Below are 21,943 nucleotides of genomic sequence, written 5' to 3'. Positions count from 1 at the left end.
GCTTTGTTGTGAGAATTAAATGAACTAAACTTAAATACATGGTATGTGCAAAATGAATTTTAGTTAGGACTTTTACCCACAATTTTCAGAATTTTTTAATGCTCTATGTTATAATTTCCCATTTCAGTTGTGCAAGTTTTATAATAAGAAAAACTAAATATACAAAAGTAGATTTAAATTTAGATTTGAGTTGACATTCTAGCACCATTGTTTTGCATGGGCAAAATTGCAAGGTAAGGCATATGACCTCTTTAATATTTAGATTTCTAAAACATTTAAAATCTCTAATAATACCCACTTTACTGAATAATAAAACCCAATTTACTGAATTGGGTATTATTACTGAATTGTGACAATTAAATAAGAAAGCACATAACAATGGAAAGCAAGAAGATTGAAATACAGTAAATACTTCAGCATGTTGTTAATTAGAGGTTGACACCAACTGAGTTGCATTATTTAGCCTTGGAATCTTCCTTGATATCCTAAAGGAATTAACTTTTTTTTTTTTTTTAAGAATACTAAACATTCAATTGTACATATATAGTAGCATGTTTGTTTATTTATTTATTTATTTTTGAGACAAAGTTTTGCTCCTAGAATGCAATGGCACTATCTCGACTCACCACAACCTCTGCCTCCTGGGTTCAAGCGATTCTCCTGCCTCAGCCTCCCAAGTAGCTGGTATTACAGGCGTGCACCACCACACTCAGTTAATTTTGTATTTTTAGTAGAGACAGGGTTTTTCCATGTTGGTCAGGCTGGTCTCGAACTCCCGACCTCAGGTGATCCACCTGCCTCGGCCTCCCAAAGTGCTGAGATTACAGGCATGAGCCACTGCACCCAGCCTATAGTAGCATGTTTTTAAGTAGAGTAAAATAATACCTTACAAATCAATCTCTGAACTGTTTACTACCCTTGTGCCTTAATTTATGCAGAAATATACTTATATGTATTTCCCAACCCCAATAAATTATCAGATAATGCATACCAAAAATTATTTTAAATAATCTAAGAGAGAAATCTTAGGATTACTTAACTCAATAAAGTTTAAAAATGTGAATGTTCATTGTGAGCAATCACTTTAGGGACATACATACTAAGCAATACAGGAAAAAGTCTTCTCCATTAGTAGATCCAAATTATAAACTATTACATATGTTGGAATTGTTCACATCATTAAGGAAAAAATATAGGTTTTTTACAACCTAATTTAAACTGCATGTTAAGTTTCTCTGTTTTGTTCATAGCATTTTTCTTTTTTAGCAAGCTCCTCTTTAAACTAGTTTTTGTAGTCATAAAGATAGATCTGAATAGTCTAATGTAAAACAGTTGATGTCATTAATAAGTTGTTTTATTTTATATTAAGCACTTCCAGGGAGTGGAAAATGGGAAGAATGGAAAATAGGAGGAATGGAAAATGGGAGGAAAAGAACAATGAAGGAACATCATCAAAATTCAAGACTGCAGAGATGTAAAGGCTGTAACGAGAGACCTCAATCACTTGTCCTTTGTTAGTATCTTCAGCCTTGCTCAGATTTATGAGGCTTTACAGAAGTACATAATAATATGTTTTTCTCTTCTTCCCTAGATTTTAAAATATTTTCCTATGCGATGTCATAAAATAGTGGTTTTCTAGTGTCATACTGTGGGGCTGCCTATGCATGTCTATGCTGTCTAATGCATCTACAGGCTCAACACCATGGGAAAGCTGCTAAAGCTTGGGGCTTGCACACTCTGAAGCCACAGTCTGAGCTATACCTTGGCCCTTGTTTAGTCACAACTGGAGTAGCTGGGACAAGAACACCAAGTCCCTATACTGCACACAGCACTGGGAACTTGGCCTGGCCCATGAAATCATTTATTCCTCCTAGACCTCCTGGCCTGTGATGGGAGGAGCTGCCTGAAGACCTCTGACATACCCTGGAGACATTTTCCCCATTATTTTGGAGAATAACATTTGGCTCCTCATTACTGAGTCAACTTTCTGCAGCTGGCTTGAATTCAGCTGGCTTGAATTTCTCCTCAGAAAATGGGATTTCATTTTCTATTGCATTGTCAGGCTGCAAATTTTCTTAACTCTTATACTCTGCTCCCCTTGTAAAACTGAATGTCTTTAATAGCACCCAAGTCATATCTTGAATGCTTTGCTGCTTAGACATTTCTTCCACCACATACCCTAGATCATCTCTCTCAAGTTTAAAGTTCCACAAATCTCTAGGGCAGGGGCAAAATATCACAAGTCTCTTTGCTAAGACATAACAAGAGTCACCCTTGCTCCAGTTCTCAACAAGTTCCTCATCTCCATCTGAGACCACCTCAGCCTGCATCTCATTGTTCATATCATTATCAGCATTTTTGTCAGAGCCATTCAATAAGTCTCTAGGGAGTTCCAAATTTTCCCACATTTTCCTGTCTTCTACTGAGCCTTCCAAACTGTTCCAACCTCTGCCTGTTACCCAGTTCCAAAGGTGCTTCCCCATTTTCAGTTGTCTTTTCAGCAGCGCCCCACTCTACTGGTACTAATTTAGTGTATTAGTCTGTTTTCATGCTGCTGATAAAGACATCCCTGAGACTGGACAATTTACCAAGGAAAGAGGTTTAATGGAGAACTCACAGTTCCATGTGGCTGGGGAATTCTCAGAATCATGGCAGAAGGTAGAAGGCATGGCTCACATGGCAGCAGACAAGAGAAGAGAGCTTGTGCAGGAAAGCTCCCCCTTATAATAATCAGACAAGAGAACAGAGCTTGTGCAGGAAAACTCCCCGTTATACTAATCATCAGATCTCATGAGACTTACTATCATGAGAATGACACTGGAAAGGCCTGACCCCATGATTCAATTACCTTCCACTAGGTCTCTCTCACAACACATGGGAATTCAAGATGAGATTTAGTTGGGGACACAGCCAAACTATATCAGGTTAAGAAGAGAATTTCTTTGGCCTGTTTTTCTGATTATTGCCTAATATTTATGTTGCATATTCTAGTAGATTAACATGCAAACATTTAACTTTAAACTTTATGAAATAAAAAGTAGAAAAGTAATGGGAAAATCTAAATATGACATCAGAGCTTTCTTAGTGACACCTCAAGTCAACGTTAGAAATATGAGTACACTGTAATGGTGAATGGAAGGGGTTCAAATGCATTTAATTTATTTAAAATATTATTTAAAAATAAAATCATTTGGTGATAAAAACACCAGGGTTTTTTTGGTTGTTTGAGTGGTTTGTTTTGTTTTGTTCACTCACAGAACATTCTTTACAAAGTATTCAGACCCTAGAGTCTATCTTACAAGACTGTACAAAAATAGAAGGTTTTAAAACTACCAATGATAGGTGCAGTGCATTCTAGAAAAGAAATAAAGTTTAGTTCTATATCTCACTATCTTGCCATAAAGACAAACTAAAATAAAATATATTTTTTAAGAAAATACAAAAATGTGAGGCTTTTAAACAATATATAAAAGGCATTATAGCACAGTGTACATCACTTCTTATTTTAAAAAACATAAGCTTTAATTTTAATCTTTTAAATTATTTAAATACCACTTATTTTATTGAAGAAAATAGTGTAGATTACTAAAAATTAGAGAAACAGTATACAAATTTTATTGCTACAAGAAATGGGTATATAAAAATGTACTTAAAAGAAATGCAAAATCAATAAAATGGTCCATAGTTAAAGTTCATGTATCAATGCATATTTAACCTTCTTTCCACTTCTATACTGAGGATTATTTACCAGAAACTATTGAAGATAACACACCTCAAATTATCCTATCTACAAAATAAAATCATTAATATTTTTATTATGCACAACGTGAACACAAGTCAAGATCCTTGAATCAGTAGCCTTTCGTTGTAAATAGAGTTTGTAAAACCTTTCAATCATTCAAAGTTCATTTAAGTAATTATTTCTATTCTAGACCATTTTTAGCATGATACTACTAAATACAAGCAAATTTTATGGCAATTTTAATGTATTTTTAAAATTTGAACATAAGCAAATGCACAAAATGAATGTACAGAGCTATGCATTTTAATAAGATAAATATTTCTGTATTTAGCTACCACAAATGTCAGGAAATAGCACATTACTAGCATGCAGACACATTACCACGTTGTACCAAAATGCATGAGAAGTTTGGGAAAGCTTTGGGAAAGGAACCCATACTAAGAGAAAGCAACCATCACACGGTTGAGCAATAATGATAGTCGAGATCTCTCTGTCAGATAATAGGAAAAAAAGAGCAGGATCAGATTTTATAGCTTAGAATTTCATGCAGAAGTGTTTAGATTTTTTGGTGAACTCAAGTGTTTTGCAATCTCTCAAGTACCCATGTCCTTGAAAAATTATTTTGTTCTCTATTTTATTGAAATGTATTATAACTGCAAAACATGAAGTTAATCTTCTTAAATATGAACCGTTCTACTTTATTACAGGTATAGGAGTAACCTATGTACAAGGAAGAAATGCAAATGATGTTGAGATTCAAAACATAGCATTGTCTAAATTAGGAGTAACCCTTATTTTCAACTCAGACTGTGTACCATTGTACTAAAGCAGGGGAAAGCCTAATTTAGTACGGATACACTCAGTAATAGACCCCTGAATTTGCTTCAAGCAGCAGAAGGCAGAGAGTTTGTTATTGTTACTTCTTTTTGATTCATGTTTGTCTGTTGCTTTCTTTTCAAAAAAATTTTTGTTTTTTCAGTATGAAGTGAAATCACAAAGCAGGCTGTGAGAAAACAAAAAGGCTGGATGTGCACAGCCCTGCAGAGGACAGAAGTCTCTTCCAGTGCATAGGCATTTATCCAAGAAGGACTGTTAGGTGTCATAGGTCATAAATGAAGAATATGTGTTAAAATCACTGTAGCCAAAATGTTACATTGTGAAGTGAGTCATTTTAATACAAATCTTGTCCCCTCAATGTTCAACTCTGTAGCTTGATGTGGATAAAATGTCTTTTTCTCTTTGTGATTTTTGTGCTTATGCATTCTAGAGAACTGATAAAATCAGAGTCCTCAGAAAAATAGCGTATCTTGACAACCACTCAAGTTATTTCATTTCTCTATTGTATCTGTGTATATATGTTTTTAAAATAACCATTAAATGCTGTAATACTGCTATTTTATTTAAGATTGGAGATAAAACTTAGAAATATATTCCTAATGAACAGAGATTCTAAAATGCCGGTTAACTTACTTACCATGTCAAAGCAAATAAACAAAAAGAAATAAAAACCTGCTTTCTTTTTCCATCACCCACATATCCGTCCTCCTTCTCCACCCTCACTTAAAGTCTGTTTCTGTTCACTTTGACATAGAAGCAGGAGTGAGCAATATGCTATGTTATTAATGTGTTTACAAACTAATTTTGTAATTTGTAATAGTTTCATATCTCATTTTCTAAAATGCATATTTCCTTATTTTTATCTTAGAAATAAAGTTATTTCTTCCAGAAAATAGAAATGTTCTATGTAAACATTTAAACTTTCTCATTAAATTATATATCAGTCTTCTCAAAATTGAACTTTATTTAATCATGATCTGTCTTGATTTCACAACTTTCTTCCTTAAAAAATTATTCTGTACTAAAACTAAAAATCACTAAAAAAATCAAATCAATTTTGAAAATATTATATCTCATAATAATTTCCTGAACTAAAAAAGTAACAATAGAAAGAGATATTTTCATCAGTACATGGTAAAGCAAGCAGTAATCTGGCAGGGTGATTATAATATAGCATAGGAACCAAACATCATTTCTACATCCTAAATTATTCTTTGTTCAACGATTTATTATTGGGAGGATTCAAATAAAGATAACAAAATTTTGAAGACTTCTTAATTATATGTATATATAATGTGTGTATATATGTATATATGTATAAACCATACACATTAAAGCATCATCAGGTATAAATATTTTTAAATCTCTACATTATTTTAGCATAATTAATTTTGTACTTTATTATTATGTATGTTATTATATTTAAGAAGTAAAAATTTATATTTAAAGTTTTAGCTTCAAATTGTTTCAAAAAATGGGAGGGGTTTGTATTTCACACCTTTCACATCAGGTATGTCATCTCAAGACAAGTTTAACAACAGAAAAATTGTTCACATTTCCAAAGAATTTGTAACACTGAAAAGAAAAAAAATATGTATACGTACTCAACATTAAAATTTGTTTGAGACAAAATATCATACTTTTACTATTTTTTGATACCTAGAAAGGTAATAGTAATGCATTTGTCTATTCATTTCATTCTTTTGGCAATATTACTAATAACATTTTTTGCTTTTCTCCTTTGTACAGTAATGCAGTATAAAAAGCTAAAACTCTGCAAGTGATATTAATAATCAATTGAAAAAATTTATTTTTCTGTAAACTTTAAAAATTTTGAAAACATTAACAATTGTATTACTTTTGAATTTATAAGACAATGAAAAATAAAGTAAAATGAATATGTATTACACTATAATTTAAAAATAAACATTTAGAATTAAATATTTTATTTTTTTGTAAACATTTTTCCAGAGTCCTCAGAAAAATAGCTTAAACATTATTTAAGCAATATTTATTTGTTTAAACAAAAATAGTTTAAACATTGCCTGTCTTCTTTTAATTGCATAAGTTTCTATATATAGAGAGATTCATTTCTATGCCTTGGCTGGTGAATTGGACTCTTCTCTACATTTATGTTAGCTCTCAGCATTTTGTCCTTTGCAGTGTCTACATCAGGCAATATATCTGAGAGTTCCTTTAATGTAAAGATCTGTCCCTTGTCACTTCCTCTGAGAAATTGTCATCCTTTAGTCACAAACACCTGTCTAAAATCCTTGGAAGCTGATTGCAAATTTTACATCAATATCTTTATCTGGAGTGGCAGCTTCACCAGATACCTTAAAATTAATCAGTGCAGTGCATTCCATCTTCTAACATTATGAGATCAGTTTTTATTCATAGTAAATATTTTCCACAATCTTTTTGTAATTACCATATTCTTTCAGTGTGGTAGCTAACCCCAATGTTTTGGGCAAGATTTTTGCAAAGAGATTGGAATTATATTTCCTTTTATAATGGAAATATTTAATCCAAAATAGAAATAAATATTTCATTTCAGCCATAAACGGGTTTCTGTTCCTAATATAGTTTTCAGATGTTGAAGCACCTTTGTCCTGTGTTTTATATTTATAATAATTTTTCAACTCAGTCTATATCTTAACTTCATGAAGGCCTGGGTCAATACCTATATCTGCTTTGCTGTTGCCATTTACAAATCTAATCACATTCAATTTCACTACCAGAATTATCACATTTATTTCTTTGCTATACTTTCATCTTTGTTGGTCAGCTTCTTCTTTTGCTACTCCATTTCTATATAGTGTCACATAAGTTTATCACCAGGAGTCAGAGAGTCAATGCAACTACATGCTTTGCTGTAGGTATATGAACTGAATGTTAGACCTACAGTGATCATTCTTCAAAAAAAAAATGGATAGAACATAAATAATCACGGATAATGAGAGACATATGTTATTTACACAGTGATATTTAGACTTAAGGTCTAGCAACAAAGTCCATGTTTTATGGGATTAATCATAGATAACATACTATGATCATATAATTTTGATTCTTCATTCTGTTAATGTGATGTATCATACTTACTGATTTGCATATGTTGAACCATCCTTCCATCCAAGGGATACACCACACTTAATCATGGTGTATGATCTTTCCAAGGTCCTGATGAATTTGGTTTGTGCGTATTTTGTTGAGCATTTTTGTATATGTTCATTAAAGATATTAGCCTGTGATTTTGTTTCTTTGTAGTGTTCTTGTCTGGCTTTGGTGTCAGGATAACACTGGCCTCATGAAATGAGCTCAGAAGTGTTCACTCCTCTTCATATTTTTAGAAAAATTGAGAAATGATCTATCATAATTATTCTTTAAATTTTTGGTAGAATTCATTAGTGAAGCCATCAGGGCCGGCCTTCTCTTTGATGAGAGATTTTCATTACTGACTCAGTCTCCTTCCTCATTATTGATGTGTTCAAATTTTCTATTTCTTCATGATTCAGTCTTCGCAGATTGTATATTTCTAGCAATTTATTCATTCCTTCAAGGTTATCCAGTTCATTGCTGTACAGTCTTTTATAATAGTCTCTCACAATTCTTTGTGTTTTTGTGCTACCAGTTTTAACACATTATCTTTCATTTCACGTTTTACTTATTTAAAAGACTTCTCACTTTTTGTTAGCCTACCTAAAGGTTTGTTAATTTTATTTATCTTTCCATAACCCAAACTCTAAGTTTTGTTAATCTTTTATCTTGTTTTTCTAGTCTCTCTCTCTCTTTTTTTTTTTTTTTTTGGATTTTTAGTAGAGACGGGGTTTCACCATGTTGTTCAAGCTGGTCTCGAACTCCTGACGTCGTGATCCACCCACCTTGGCCTTCCAAAATGCTGGGATTACAGTCATGAATCACTGCGCCTGGCCTCAAGTCTCTTGTTATTCATTTTTTCTCTAACATTCATTGTTGTTTTCTTCTGCTAACTTTGACCCTGGTTTATTATTGTTTTACAAAGTGTAAAATTATGTTCCTATATTGATTTTTCCCTTTCTTCATGTAGGCATTTATTGTCCTAAAATTTTACTATTGGAAACTATTGTTTCTATAAAAATTTAAAAATATAACTACCATATGATCCAATACTACTACTTATAAGTATATATGCAAACAAAATATTATCAATATCTTAAAGAATTATCTATAACCCCATATTCATTGCATCATTATTTTTTATAACTAAGATATGGAAACAACCTAAGTGTCTGTCAATGGTTTAATAGATATGAAATTTATGTAATGAAATATTATTCAACCTTTAAAAGTAAGGAAACTTTGCCTTTTGTGAAAACATAAATGAATATGGAAGACATTATGCTATGTGGAATAAGACAGGCATAGAAGACAAATATTCCTTGATCTTAATTACATGTGGAATCTGAAAATGTTGAACTCAGAGAGCCACAGAATAGAAGAGTAATGACCCAGAAGAAGTTGGTGGGTGGGAAAATAGAAATAGATTGGTAAAAGGGAGCAAATTTCCAGTTATAAGATGAATAAGTCTGGCAACCTAATGTACAGCACAATGGCTATAGTTAATATTATTGTATTGAATACAGTTGGCACTCCATGTACACAAGTTCCACATCCCTGATTCAACCAGCTGCAGATGGACAATGAAGTATTTGTGTTAGGATTTCTGTGTCTGCAGGTTCTGCAGGGCCAAGTGTGGGACTTGAACATCTGCAGATTTTGGTATCCCTGGGATCCTGGAAACAATCCCCTGCAGATACCTCGGGAGTGCAGTACTTGAAATCTGGTACTAGAGTAGATTTTAAGTATTCTCAGTACACACACAAAAACGTTACTACATGTGGTGATAGATGTGTTAATAAGCTTGATCATGGTAATTATTTCACTATATATGTATATCAAAATATTACTTTATATACCTTAAATGTATACAAGTTTTATTTGTCCATTATGCCTCAATAGATCTGTAAAAATATACACCACTATAAAGGAAATTTGAACTGTGTTTTGAGGGCCAGTGTTATTTAACTAAATTGTGGTAACTTATTTGTGCCTAACAGAGTTGTGCAAAGTGATGAATTCCGTATTTAATGATAATTTTAATTCCTCTATAAGCTTTATAATCAGTAGAACACAAGACATGCAAACAATTTAACCTAAAGTAGTTTATTAAGTTGTATCATAGAAATATTTACAATGAGCCCCCAAAATAAAAGATTCACTGTGTACGTAAAAAAGTTTTGTAAAATGAAAAAAGAATGTGATGTTTGAGAAGAGGCTTAAAAATAAATGAAACAATAGCATCAAACATTTTTATATCCAACTTTAAACATTGCTTAGAGCAATGGCAAAGCACTTCTTAGTGGAAACATCCTTGCACTGTCAATATCAAGATTTAAAAAAAATCTCTAAAAAGTATCTGGGAAATGCCAAGAGCACATGACATCAAGTATCCAAGGTTTGAAGAAAAAGGAAAGATACTGAGATGAGTCCAGCTTTCTCTCATGTTTTTTCCATCAGGAAATTTAACAATATTAGATACAGGGGCTTTGAAACTACAAGATTAATTGAAAGAGTTGGCACGTGGCTATTCTTCCAGTGAGTTTTTCCTTATCTTCACATGGTTTGGGAGGAATAAATGATTACAGGGCCAATGCAGGTATGAGATCTCTCCCATACACCCCAGGTAGGAACCTAAAAGCGAAATATTATTGAGGTTTTGCACTAGCAATGATAAAATATATGAGCACACATACTTGACTGCAATTCACCTTCAAACAGCTCATTCCAAGACAAAGTTTTGGTGATCAGGTCACGCTCTGACAACCACATCGAAAAATTAAATTCTCTTCAGAAGATAGCATCAGCCAGAGCTTATGATATTGTGACAAATACATTCTACAAAATATAGTATATCAAAATAAAATTTGTCTGTCATTAGACAGGAAGAAATTGACTGAAAACCAAAATAAACAATATGAATAGAAAAATATTGGAATTGAGTCACTGATTAAACATAATAAAATGTACACAAAATATCTTTATTTCATAGAAGATATAATTATAGAAGTATAATTTTAAAATCATCAAGTAGACTTCTAGTTTTAGCACAAGAGTTCTGAGTGCTATGTAAAGTTTCATTCTAATCCAGAAAATAGGAGAAATAAATAAATTGAGTGACTGTAAAATAACTTCGCAAGAACACATTACAAAATTGAGGTCATAGGACAAAGTATCAAACCAAAATTTTATAGCGACAGATGTTTTCAGGGAGAAATGGGATCTGAACATATATCTACCTGGGGATGCTGCTGCTCAACACCGCATAAGCAGAAAGGAAAATAAAACTGGAGAAATTTAAAGGGATGATGAGGACTGAATATGGACTGGCCTCTGTGAAGTCCCTAAGGACCACAGATATAGACAGTTACTCACACACTTGCTGTCTACTCCTCTGGGAATACACAAGTTTTTTAAAAGTGTATCATGTAAAGAATACAGTGAAGGCATATCCCACTCTCTGCTGCTGATAGGGAAATGGGGATGGCAGCCACTGTCAAACTTTGTCCCAACTCATCTCTACTACCTTCACTACAGAAATACACACAGACACACAGACACACACACACACACACACACACACACTCTCTGTGTGGGGAAAAGGTCATTAAAATGGTATCCCAGAGGGCACTAGTCAAATTCCATTGCAGCATGGTGGCATGGGAAGGGGAAAAAATGTCACTGAAATTCTCTACCTTGCTTGTGTTACAAAAGCTTTAGTTAGCAGGAGCAAAGATATAAAATCCACCACCTGAATATGTAGTGGGAAACCCACTGCAGCTGGTGAAGGAAAAATAAGAAAAACTTGGAAGCTCTTCCCGTAGGGGAAGAGCTAGAATAAGTACTTGTCATAGCATTACTTGTTGGCGGGTCAGTGGCACTTGTGAAGGCCACATTCCTAAAATAGGGTTCATAATGTATGAATAAAACTGAATTACAGAAAAGGACATAGAACCCTACCCCAACTAGTGCATTCTGTACTGCCACACTGTGTGATATAGCTAAGAGGACTACGAGAGGCAGGCATTTTTTGAGAAGCAACACAAAAGGAATGCCCAAAGCTATTCTAGTGCTGAAATCCTTAGTCTACTTGACACAAATAGAGTATTTTCTACTCAATTGTATATTACTACATTATCTCTATCAAGCCTCTGAAATGAAATAACAGAGGAATATTGATTTTTTAATTTGAAATTCACAAAAGAAACTTCAAATATATATAGACCCTCAGTGTTAGCTGAGTCAGACTGTGGTAGTTGCATTTTGGTAGAATTTGAAGGGGGAAGAAAGAGAACACATACTATCTCTTCAGTGTTGTGCCTCTGGATCCATTTAGGGTTTGTAATTGGATTGTTCAAGACCACTATGACTCTATTAAAAATAATGTAATTTGTTTCACCATATTAATCATTATTTAAAATAAAATAAAAGTAATTATCCTTTTTGTTTCTGCTTTTAAAACTGAAGGACTGCATTTGTTCATGAAGCATTCCTGGCATTCATGGAAATAGGTTATAATTTCCCCTTCAAAATTTATTTAATCAAACTATAATTCCTATTATGTTATTATATTTACATATTTTCATAATTTAATAATCATTCAGAATTTTAATAAAATCTAAAACACTGATTAGCTAGAAAATGTTTAAATGCATTCAAATATTTTAATATGGTCTCAAATTTTGGAAATCCATAAAAAATACGTAGTTTGAAGAAAATCTTTCTTGAAAAATCAAATAAATTCATTATATATGTAGAAATAGAATTTTAATTCATGTACAACATGAACATGAATTAAAGATGGAAAATGCAATTGGGAAACATAAATGTACATGTTTATACAGAGTTTCTCTAGGCAGTCAGGATTTTTATATTTAAGGAGAAAATTAGTTAATCCCAAACTATGCTACTATTAAATTACTTAAAATTGAAAGTATAATCTGTCTTCTGTAGTTATGTAAAAATAAGAAAGCAAATGTTCATTAATAAAAAATATAACCTTACCAATTAAAGATAGAGCATACAGATCTCAAAATTTATTGCATGGTGCTAAAGAATGAATTTTGTGAAGAAAGAAATTGACTGTTGTTATCTTTTTTTAACATTTTTTTTCAGCATACAAATGAGTGGGAACTCATATGTGAACGAATCTTGAAAACACGGTGAAACAAAATGAATTTATCATTATTCCTTATTACTCCTAATTATAATAATAATTATAAATTATTATTATGCTCTATCTCCACAATTTGCCCTCTGATGCATTCAAACATCCTTAAATGGGCTCTTCCCCTATAATCACCTTCATTTGCCAGGTCACTAAGTAAATTGAGTGTATTTATGCATGTATGTATGAGTTTTGTGGGTGGAGTTAGACACAACTTTATTATTACAATGAATATACTCTTTATTTCCTGCAAACAAAGAGAAAAGGTTACACACTTGCTGAATATCTCATAGTTCTCTTTAAGCTCTACTCACTCATAATCTATAAATTTGTTTGTTTTTCTTTTGATATTTCTGAAGAAATACCAATTCTCCTTTTCATATGCTAACAAGAGTTTAAATAAAAGTTAACATCATTACCCTTATTTCTTTAAAAAAATTTATTTCTCATTAAAATGCAGTGAGTATACTTTAAGGTAATTGTTTCAAATATTCTATTATCAATGTTATCTTTTTGACACTTATTATTTTTGAATATTTTATTTCTAAACATTCACTATTCAATAATCTCTTGTGCAACTGAAGCATATTTTGTGTACCTTTATAGAAAATGCTATCAAATGTCAGTACTTCAGGCTATAGATTTAATTGGGAAGTTAAAATCAAGTATTTAAAAGCATATGAACTTATAGTATAATATAATTATAATTATCCATTATAGTTGATAAATTATTGGTGATACAGTTTAATTTATGAGAAATCTTAAAAATTATATTTTATTATCTGAGGAGTCGCATCAATTTTTCATGATTTTTGAATTTACAATGGGCTTAAAATGTCATAAACTTGTTAAAGACTCATTATTTTCAATAAGAGTTGAGTGAGTTAAAAAATTCAGTAGATAGTCAAATTTTCATTATCTTTTTTAAGGTAGTCTGTAAATAAACAAATGTGCAATTTATAAAACCAAAGCTAATTTTTCTTCAACGTTAGTAGACTCTTCAAAGTTAGAATTACTAAACTGAACAAAGGGCTTCATTTTTTGAGTTCTGGGTCAGAATACTTGGGAAGTCTCAAATCTTAGAAATCATAGAAACCGATTAATTCATGTTGTGCAATCATTAACAACCTCATGCTCTGTCATATGTACAAATTGATAATTGAGAGACAAATCACCCTCTAGCTGAAACTTTTAGACCAAAGCTCCCAAAGTGCAGGAATATAAATAGAACTTTAAATATTTCCTATATAATAAACTTCAGTCATTATGATAGACTATTTTAAGTGCAGTTTAAATCATGTCTTATTAATAATGGATTTTGCTTAAGTATCTGGGATATTGTTTTTATTATTTATATTTTTATTCTTTATTTGACATTTTGTTTATTAATTCCCTTTTTAAAAATATTTTCTCTGTTTGGTTATTTAAAAAATATTATTTATTGGCTGCTCTGTCTATGGAGTGGCCATTCTTTTATTTCCTTACCTTCTTAATAAACTGCTTTCATGTTAAAAAATTTAAAAAAATATTTGTTAATTGAGTAACAGAAAAAAGATATTAAACAAGCAGTTATAAGTGTAGCTTGTTCTACATATACTGATATTTGAGCAACAATTGTTACCCTTAATACTATATGACAAGAGAAGTTTCAGTACCCACCTTCAACCTAAGCCCCTCCATCCAAACTTGTCATTGCTAAACAACTTTCAAAATATGTATCATCTAACTACAGGTAGGGATTTCAAATACATAGAGAAAAATGAATTGTATTATCTTCTGAGAATGTTCTCACGAAATGGTGCTCAACTGTTGTGACCTATAAGACAATAAACTGGGAATAGCATCTAGTTTGCAAGCAGTATGGGCTAGTTTCATATCTGTGAACTATTAACTAAATAATTCAGAGAATTTTTCTCTAAAATAGAAAAGATGAAAAAAAGTTACAAGGATATGGCTGAAAAATCTCTGCCCAAACTATATAGGAATAAATGAAATAAAAAGCTGTAATTTTCAATTAGATGAACTGAATGAGAATCATCAGCTAAAGCACTTCAAAGGCAGCATTGTCCATTAGACTACTTACTTACTACTTACTCAATATACAGCAATAATATTTCCATTACTTATAGGATGAATTACTAGAGCTTGTCAGTAGAAAATTTGATTGGCATTAGATACTAAAAATCTAGACTCTGATCCATACAACATTAATTAGCAGAAAATGAAAAACAATTTATTAATGAAAATGATAAATTATTTTCACTCATTATTAGATTCACATTTTCCAAATAAACTAATATTTTAAATTTTGTTAGTATTTTTAATTTTATGATTATTAACATTGTGAATCACTTCACCAAATAAACAAACCAAAATGTTTGACTGCTAATAAACACCTCATTCTCCAAGCTATTGCATGGATTGTGTATTTTCTTTCTTTTCCTTCCTTCCTTCTTTCCTTCCTCTCTTCCTTCCTTCCTTCTTTCCTTCCTTCCTTCCTTCTTTCCTTTATTTTTCTTTTCTTCTGTCTTTATTTTTTATTTTATTGTATTATTTTTAACTTTTATGGAAACATAATAATCATAAATATTTATGGGGTACATGTGTATTTTGATATAAGCATCCAATGTGTAATGATGAAATCTGGGTAATTGGGATATTCATCCTTCAAGCATGTATCATTACTTTGTGTTGGGAACATTCCAAATTAACTTTTCAAGGTATTTTGAAATATGTGATAAATTGTTTTTACTTAAATTGGCCCTACTGTGCTACCAGACACTAGATCTTATTCCTTCTAATTATCCTTTATGCTATTATTCCCTCCCCATTATCCTTCCCAGCCTCTGGTAACCACCATTCTATTCACTACCTTCATGAGATCAAATTTTTTTTTTAGCTACCACAAATGAGTGAGAACATGTAATATTTCTCTTTCTGTACCTGGCTTATTTCATTTAAATTAATGTCCTCCAATTTCAACTATGTTGTTGCAAATAAAAAGATTTCATTATTTTAAGTGGTAGAATAATATTTTGTGTGTGTGTGTGTGTGTATATATGAAACTTTTCCACTCATTTGTTGATGGATACCTAAGTTGATTTCATATCTTGGCTACAGTTAATAGTTCCGCAATAAACATGAGAGCTCAGATACTCTCTCTTCGATATACTGATTTTCTTTTTTTTCTTTTCTTTTCTTTTTTTTTTTTTTTTTTTTACAAATTAGATTGCTTTTATTTTAGTCACTTTATCAGCAAATCATTTCTTCTGTCCCCAGCCCCATCACTTCCAATCTTCCTTCTTCCTCCCTCTCTCTCAAAGGGAAATAAACACAGACAGGAATCACCACAGATTCCTTAATATTGAATTAAAGGAAGAGACTTATCTTAAACAATAACTACTCTTTGTGTATAAAATTACCTGCGGAAAATAAAAAGATAGATGTCAGATATTATGGTTTGGTTATGTCCCCACCCAAAATCTCATACTGAATTGTAACCGCCATAATCCCCACATGACAAGGGCGTGTCATCAGATCATGGGTGTGGTTTCCCCCATGCTGTTCTCCTGAGAGTGAGCCAGTCTCAGGAGATCTGATGGTTTTACAAGCATCTGGCATTTCCCTTGCCTGCACTCACTACGTCCTGCCGCCCTATGAAGAAGGTGCCTTGCTTCCCCTTTGCCTTCTGCCATGATTGGAAGCTTCCTGAGGCCTCTCGGGTCATACTGAACTGTGAGTCAATTAAACGTCTTTCCTTTATAAATTACCCAGACTTGGTTATCTCTTCATAGCAGTGTGAGAACAGACTAAGACAACAGATGATATTAACTTACTGTAAAATTCTTAAATAATTTTGGGCATTTTCTGCTATAATATTTGCATTCTATCAACAGGATTGAATTGCAATATATAATAAACAAGTGAGATATTATCTGCCTCCACAGTATATTTTATTTACATTTTGGGGCTTGTACAAAAGCTTCCTAGTATTTTCATCGTCCTTAAAATGAAATGGATTTGGTCAATTTCAATGTTGCACCATTATCCCCATGGGCTCAAGGTCAGCACCGGCAGAACTGACCTGAAAGGAGTCTGGTGATTTCCTTTCTTTTAGATACACACCCTGTAGTGGAATTGTTGGATCAAATGGCACTTCCATTTTTAATTTTTTAGGAACCTCCATACTGTTTTCCACAGTGGCTGTACTTTCTGCCTTTCTATTTTTAAATTACCTTTTTGGTAAATGTATTTGTACATGTCTTCATCTCATCTTTTAGGTTTGATAAATATTACCGCTTTAAAATTTCATCAAATTTTCATCATTCCATTGAACAGCCACAAAATACTATTTGACATGACATTGAAAAGCTAGGCCAGGCACAGTAAAAAAAAAAAAAAAAAAAAAAAAATTGCCTGAGGCTCATTCTTATTCCACCTATCTGTATTAATCCTGCTCTCACATAAGACATTTGAAACTAACAAGACATTAGATGTTTGCATGAGCATGCAAAACAAAAAAAAGAAAACAAGAGAGAAGAGGAAGAAAGAGAGGGAACAGGGAAGGAGGATGTGAAGAAAAGGGGAAACAGAAGGAGAAGGGAAGAAAATATTCTGAAATTATTTACCTTTGCATGCCAAAATCACAGCAGGCTAAAATAATCTCCCAAAGTGGACAAAAATGTCAAACTCTAATCAAATTCAAGAGACATGTTACATTAATGCTTTCATCACATGTATTCACTAGTATTTTCTCTTGAGGAATAAAAAAACCTTCTAATTGCAGACAATTCTCTTTTAATATTTAATAAATGAAATTGCAAAAGAAAATTGACTTTTTAGTTCAGAGACTGACTGCAATATTGCATAGAAAATGTTATCCCGAATTTTAGTTCCAGGATGATTTCTTTTTATTTTACAAACACCAGAAATGAAACATGAGAATGTCATAGGCAGTCTCAGGGACTAGCAAAGGGAATCCGCTAATATGCAGAGTCTTCTGGGGAACCTGTTCAGTTACTGTTGCCATTGACTATTAACCACAGGCTCCTTTCTACTCAGTGGCCTTTTTCCAAAAACATAGTTTTAGTTAATGTGCCTACTCCTCAATTTGGCACACATTAAAAGCAATTACCACATACTTCTCTCATTTAAGTTCTCATCTAGGTCCCTCAAAAAGGGTTTATTGAAGGCAGCTCACTGATTTTTCCCCCACAAAGAATTAAATGTTTATGCTTTATTCCTATAAACTAGATCTATCTTGACCACAATAAAAAATTTAAAATCGTAGACCTCTAATCTCCAAAGGGTAAAAGACTTTATTTCCCGCAAAGGTAAGGAACTAGTTCTATGAAACATATAACTCAATCATCTAAATTGTCTCCAGAACAAAATGCATGCTAGAAAATTAGATTTCAATATCTTACTTGCTAATCATTTTTCTAAACTTTATTATTTTTTGTTATCAGAGAACATGAGTTTTAGATAATGAATTCTCTCAGACATATGAAGTCATCTATTTTTATGACCCAAACATAATACGATTTAGAAGTGATTTCAAAATTGATATCAGTTCCATAAAAATTAATCTGACAAATTTCGAAGTGTATATATATATATATATAGTGATGTATACAGTTTTTAGGTATCTCCTCCTGAAGTGACACATCTTTTTGACCAACGAAATTTTCCCATCGACTTATCACTAAGTATTGATAAAGACCAAATATATTTAATATGTCTCATAAAACTACATAGTCTACACTACTGGCATTATCAGTCTTATTTCACACTTGCATCCTTATTCTTTCCTATGCCAGAACTACTAAAAGTCAGTACCTAAGCCATAATGCATGATGTGGTGATCTATGGACTTTTTTTTCCTGCCAGGCATAGTTTTACTATTTCTTTTTCTATTTAACTCACATTTTCAGGTTTAAAACACTCCCAATACTGAATGTCTTTTCTTTAATCTATTTATCAAAGTTTCATTTTACATATACATGTATATTTATGTATGTGTATATTTATTAATATTTATATATGTGTATATTTCTATTAGTTTTTATATATGACTATCAAATTTCTATAATTTTATTTAAAAACACAAGCATATTAAACATCTTCTATTTGTTGGGCACTACCCTTGGAATTAAAAATATGTGATAAGAATCTCTGGCCTCATGTAATTTTCATTATTGCAAAAAGTGGTAAAGCAGTATATAAGTAATTGATATGTTTTCTTAAATATATACTATTAATATATGGTTCTTTTTATTTCTATTTTTGTGATTAATTTTTCTATACTGCACATTTTTGTCATTGCTAAAATTTAAAATTTGTTTTCTACCTTAATTTATTAAATACATATTTAACACTAAATATTGCTAGGAACTAATGCCAAATGCTTTATCTACAATACTTCATTAATTTTTAGAATTAAATAATGAGGCATTAATATCATTCACCTCATTACACAGATGAGAAAATTATAGCAAATGACAGTTAAACCATTTTTGAAAACCAATCAACAAATAAATGGTAGAGAGATTTTTATTCAGACAATTTTAATCCAGTTATTGCCCTCCTAACCTTTATGCTAGGTATCCTGAAAATGCTTGTTAATGTTCATATATGTTATACATTTTGAGTAATAACATTAACAACTATATAGCTCAGAGAAGTATTTATTTTTATATAAGGGGTCGGCAATTATTTTGTAAAGGGCTACATACAGTCTTTGCCTCATATTCTTCTTTGTTTTGTTTTTTAGTTTTATAATATTGTAAATGTAAAAATCATTTTCAGCTGAAAGCTGTGCAAAATAAAGTCAGGAGTTTAATCTATGGATTGTGGTTCACAGACCATAATCACTAGTAATAAAAACAGGTATTATTTTTTAATTAGAAGTATCTGTTGCTTTTTCAAGACCTTCTCAATGTGAAACAATTTATTATGCAATATGTTATAAATAATCCTTTAATTATTCTCCTTTCTGTATTTAGAAGTAATACTTTTATTAATACACTAAGATTTATTGAATAAATGAAAAAGAAAATCAAATGGACAATATTTAAAATATAAAATTTTAACTAATTTAATAATTTTAGTGTATTAAAGAACATTTTCTGGTTCAATAAATCTTCACAATATTGATGAATAAGTAGGAAATATTAACCAGAGTTAGATTGTTATTTGAAGTTAAACAAAATAATAATCTAGTTGTTCTTTATTTAAATTTCATATTGAGTTCTCAATAATTCTTAGCATTTGGAAAAATAAAGAAAAGATAGCCATATCACAAATTGTTTATTTGGATTATGTGCCATGTAAGTTTGAAAATTGATGATAATAGTGATAATAGTATCTTCTGCCTAGCATGTAAAATTTTAGAAAGAGCATCACTCTCTCCTTAACACTCAGTATAACTTGAATAAACGACAAAAGCATAAGTTTTCTTCAAACCATCAGAGAGCTGTGGTTTCATTGCAATTAAGCTTTTTAAAAAATAAAGAGAGCTCCCTCTTCTCAAAGAGAGATGACACATGCATATTGTCATACTTTTGATGACTATAGGATATCCCACTGCCATACAAGCAGGTAAATAAAAATTAGTTAACATTTTAACAAACTGGTATAAGCAGATTGTGGGCTAGCATGAAAGTCCTCTAGGGGTATGGCAGGGAACAGACACAAGATCCCAGTCACTACGAGGTTCTTTTCCATGACCTCTGCAGAGTGCCGAGGAGACACACTAGAAAGATAATACTTCGGCAATTGAGATAAGGCAGAAGTTAATGATGAAAAGGCATGAATCCCTAATTCCACATTCAGAATCTTCTCTAATGGCTCTAAGCCCTGAATCAACTGAATAAACTGCACGTGTCACACCCACGGCTCAGGTAAAGACGCATTTTGTTGCGAGAATAGGAAGGAATAATCCTCTAAACCTAGGATGGAGTAGGAAACAGCACTGACCCCTTGAGAGCCTATCTTATTACCATTAGAGGTCTCCTCCCTCTTGGAGAGTGGCAGGAAATCTCACTTGCACAAGACTCACCATTATTACGAGGCAGAATTTATCTTTCATGACAACGGGGGACAGTAATGCTGAGAAAACTGCACTACTGAAGCTGAGGAATGATTAGGTAGGTAGGCCCAGAATGAAAGAGAATGTACTATGTCTCTCAAAAGAAATCTTTAAATAGCCTTTGCGTCAAGAATGGACTCACTGTGAAAATTAGAAAATAGCTTGCATTAAAATGAAAGTGCAACATATCCAAAGTTGTGGCTCCACAACTAAAACAGCACTTAAAATGAAATTTATAACATTAAAAGCTTATATTAGAATAGACAGAAGGTTGTGAATCAATAGCTAAAATTTTAAGAAACTAGAAAAATAGAGCAAATTAAACCCAAAACAAACAAAAGGAAAGAAATAAAAGAGTGAAATCAATGAATTTGAAAACAGAAAAACGATAGAGAAAAGCAATGCAACCAAAAACTTATACATAAAAACATTAATACTGATAAACATATAACTAGATTGATAAGGAAGAAAAAAGAAGACAAATTACCAGCATCGGTGATAAAGAGAGGACATCACTGTAAACATTATGAATATTAAAAGAAGGAGAAATGTTTATGCCTAACTTTACACCAATAAATTAGACAACTTCAAAAAAGTGGACAGATCCCTTGAAAGACAAAATGAGCAAATCTCACTGAAAAATAAATAATCTTAATAGTAATATATTTATTTTAAAAACTGAATTGTTAGTTTACAATATTCCCGCAAAGAAAACTTTATGGCCAATTGGCTTCAGTGGTGAATTCAGTCAAATGCTCAAGGAATAAATTGAAACAATTACATAAAAACTGTTGCAGAAAGTAGAAGAGGAGAGAACACTCATTTTATGAGGCCAGCATCACTCTGGTACAAAAATCAGAGAGAAAGAGAGAGACAGCGAGACAGAGAGAGAGAGAGAGAGAGAACTATATGTAATACCATTTTTTTTATGAATGTATGCTCAGCCATACACAATGAAATATTAGAAAGTTAAATTCACTAATATATTAAAATATATGATACAAGTTGATTA

Source organism: Pongo pygmaeus, chromosome 5 (genome assembly GCF_028885625.2).
Source record: "Pongo pygmaeus isolate AG05252 chromosome 5, NHGRI_mPonPyg2-v2.0_pri, whole genome shotgun sequence".
In the NCBI taxonomy this organism is placed as follows: Eukaryota; Metazoa; Chordata; class Mammalia; order Primates; family Hominidae; genus Pongo; species Pongo pygmaeus.
This window is presented reverse-complemented; position numbering follows the sequence as displayed.